The following is a 3,510-nucleotide window of genomic DNA, read 5'->3' on the forward strand; positions in this document are numbered from 1 at the left end:
GGGCGGGGAGGGGAGGGGAGGGGGAGGGCTCTGGGCGGGGGCGCCGATCTCCGCCGCCTCGCCCCGGTTTCCATAGAGAGCAAGCTGGGACTGGGACTGGGGCCGCGCGCCTTGCCAACCTCCAGCCGCCACCGGGGGAGTCCCGGTCTGCAGACCGGAATCACAGAAGCCTCCCGGGGTTGGAAGGCCAACCCCCCACCCCACCCCCCTGCACGAGGCAGGACGCTCCCGACTCCCTGCCCACCCACAGGGACCCCAATTCCAGGCCCAGAGGATGCCCCCCCCCCGAAATTCCCCCACCCACCCACCCACCCAGAATCTCTGGCCAATATGGCCTGGAAGAAATTGGCCTCCAGGTCCCAAAGTGGAGATCCACTCTGCCGGGAGTTTCTCCCGGATGGTTAGCCGAAAATTCTTCTGCATTAATTTCCTCCCATTGGTTCTGGTCTGTCCCACCGGGGCCAGAGAGAACCACTCTTCTCCATCCTCTACCTGGCGGCCTTTTCAATACTTGGAGATTACAGAGACGGGCTCCCCTGGAGAAAGCGGCTGCTTTGGGGGTAGGACTCCAGGGCATTATGCCCCACTGAAATCTCTCCCCTCCCCACCCCCTGCCCCCCAAGGCCCAAGGATTTCCCAACCTGGACTTGGAAACCTTATTTTCTGACCTGCCTCCCCTTGTAGGATGGGGGATGAGGGCTTCCTGAAGTTTGCAGCCTGTTTGTAACACTTCTGCCGGAAGACAAGAGCTCCTGAGCTTCTGCAGAGTGCCCGGCCCCTACAACTATTAGCTCCCATCAATGCATGCACAAGGAAGTGTACGTAGGTTGGCCCTTGGCACAGACAGAAGGCGTCCTTTGGGCAAGAGAGCCAGCTCAGTGCTGTAGTTAAGAGCAGGGGCCTCTAATATAGAGAACCGGGTTCGATTCCCCGCTCTTCCTCCACACGCAGCCAGCTGGATGACCTTGGGCTTGTCTCAGTTCTTTTAGAGCTGTTCTCGCAGAGAAGTTCTTTCTCGGCCCCACCTACCTCACAAGTTGCCTCCCCACAGTTGTGGGGAGAGCCAGCTTGGTTTAGTGATTAAAAGCGGCAGCCTGTAAACTGGAGAAATGGGTTGGATTCCCCCACTCCCCCTCCACATGCAGCCAGCTGGGTGACCTTGGGCGGGTCACAGCCCTGATAGTCCTGTTCTGACCAAGCAATCCTGTCACAGTTCTCTCAGCCCTACCTACCTTGCAGGGTGTCTGCTGTGAGGAGAGGAAAGGGAGGCGAGTCTAAGATGCTTGGAGAGTCCTCCTGGTAGTAAAAAGTGAGGGTAAAAACCGGAGTCTTCTTCAAATCTGGCAGCACCTTGCCAGGTTTCTTCCTCTGAATGGTCATGCCACCATGTTCAGTGCTTTCGACCTTAGAATAACAATCTAGCTCTCACTCCCCGAAACAAGATTTTATGGGACTTTAATCTGGTCTGGCTGGGGAGCCCTCCTGTTTAAGAATAGTCTACCTTGATTTCACTACCAGTTGCTGAGGGCAGGGCAAACAGCAGGAGGCTGGGAAACAGGACACTGGGCTAATCTACGTTCTCACAAAGGTCCCCACTGGCAGCACAAGCAGAATGTTTGTAAATATTCCATTTCAGCTCTTAAGCACAGATCAGACTAGCCATTAATTTATTTATTGTACGGCATGTGTTATGCAGACAGGAGATCCGGGACATTTGGAAGTGGGTTACTATTGCCTGCCTCCACCCCATGACCCTCGTGCTCCTTGGAGGTCTCCCATCCAAACACGAGCCACGGCCGACCCTGCTTAGCTTCCGGGATCTCTTGAAATCCGGCTTGCTTGAACGATCCAGGTCACGGTACCAGCAGAGTACTGAAGACAGCTATAGAGAATTTAGCTTCTTGACAGCATTTAGCAACCAAATTTAGCTCCTCAGAGCTTTGGGCCCCTGCCCTGACATGTTTTCTGAGCTGGGGAGCCTCCTACCCACAATGCAAAATGGAAGTTTGCGCTGTGGTTTCTCAGGGTACGATTAGACCTTGTATATGCTCAGGAGCATTAGCAATTAGGAGTCTAAAGAGGCTGCAAACTATCATTTTTTGGTTGGCGCATTGAGGTGTTTTGGGTCTGGTGTAGGGTGTGTGGTTCGGGTGGTTCGGCCGCCTCGGTGATCACCGGAGCCCGAGGCAGCCAGCACCGTGGCGTGGAGAGGAGGAGTGGTGGTGGCAGCAGTGCGCCAGCTGGCGGCTGCTTGTGCGGCCGCCAGCTGGCATGTCGCTACCACCGCCACCCCTCCTCTCCGCACTGCTGGCCTCCTATGTGCCTTTTTGGGCTTTGTTGATCGCCGAGGTGGCCGAACCAAGCCGAACCAAGCCGAGCCCAGCCGAACCGTCCTTGTTACTTTAGAAGGGAACAAAAATGGTTCATGTTTACTCATTCATGTCAGGTCTGACTCTGTGGCAAAGACACTGAGCCACTAAACAAGAAGTTCGGGGTACCGATGTGCCCCCTCCCCTCCCATCAACATCCACGGGGTCTTGGGAAGATCACTCTTCCTCAAGGCCAATCCCTATATTACAGGATTGTTTTATGACATAAGGGGCACCTGCATCCCTCAAGGACCATCTGCTTCTCCATATCCCCTGGAGAGCCACTGTATCCACGCTAACAGATTGGTGATTCCTGGCCCCAAAGAAGTCCGCCTGGCCTCACCAAGAGCCAGGGCCTTTTAGATGATGGCCCCAACCTGGTGGAATGAGCTCCCCGATGATATCAAGGCCCTGACGGAACTTAAACCTTTCCTTGGGGCCTGCAAAAGGGAGCTCTTACTGTTCAATGTTTCCAAATTACGTTTTGGTTTTGATTATTGTGACGGTTACGACTGTTTGGGATCTGTTTACACAATTCCAAATTAGGCTGATGTATGTTCTGACTTTACCAGTTTTTTGTACAACACCCAGAGATGTCACAGTGAGCGGTGGTATATAAACTGACTGAGTAGCAAAAATAAAAATAAAATAACATGATGACAAATGTGTTGCCTCTTAAGGGCTTGTGTGGGCCCGTAAACACCAACAGAGCTGAAAGCAGCCACAATGGGGGACGGCTTAGGATTGAGGCCAAAAGCCAAGCTTCCATGTCTAGATATACAAAGCTGTCATGTGCTTAACGACAAACCGTGTCTATTTTTAATGTCGTGTTTGGGAGTTTTTGTGTGCTAGAAAATAATGTCAAAAGCAGGACATTTTACGTGGTGTTTTAATTAATTTACAGCCCAACTTTATCCCCAAGGGGGAACATCAGTTTCCCCTCCTCTCTTTTATCCTCACAACAACCCTAGGGGGTAGGCTAGGCAGAGAGAAGGCGGCCTAAAGTTACCCTCCGAACTTCCATGAAATAAAGGGTGTTTTGAACCTGGGTCTCCCAGATACTCTTACCGCCCGAACCACACGTGCTCCGCAAAACAATCCGTTGGTCAAAAGGCCAAGGACGGAGAACTCAGCTATGCAG

This window comes from Paroedura picta, chromosome 4, assembly GCF_049243985.1.
Source record: "Paroedura picta isolate Pp20150507F chromosome 4, Ppicta_v3.0, whole genome shotgun sequence".
In the NCBI taxonomy this organism is placed as follows: domain Eukaryota; kingdom Metazoa; phylum Chordata; class Lepidosauria; order Squamata; family Gekkonidae; genus Paroedura; species Paroedura picta.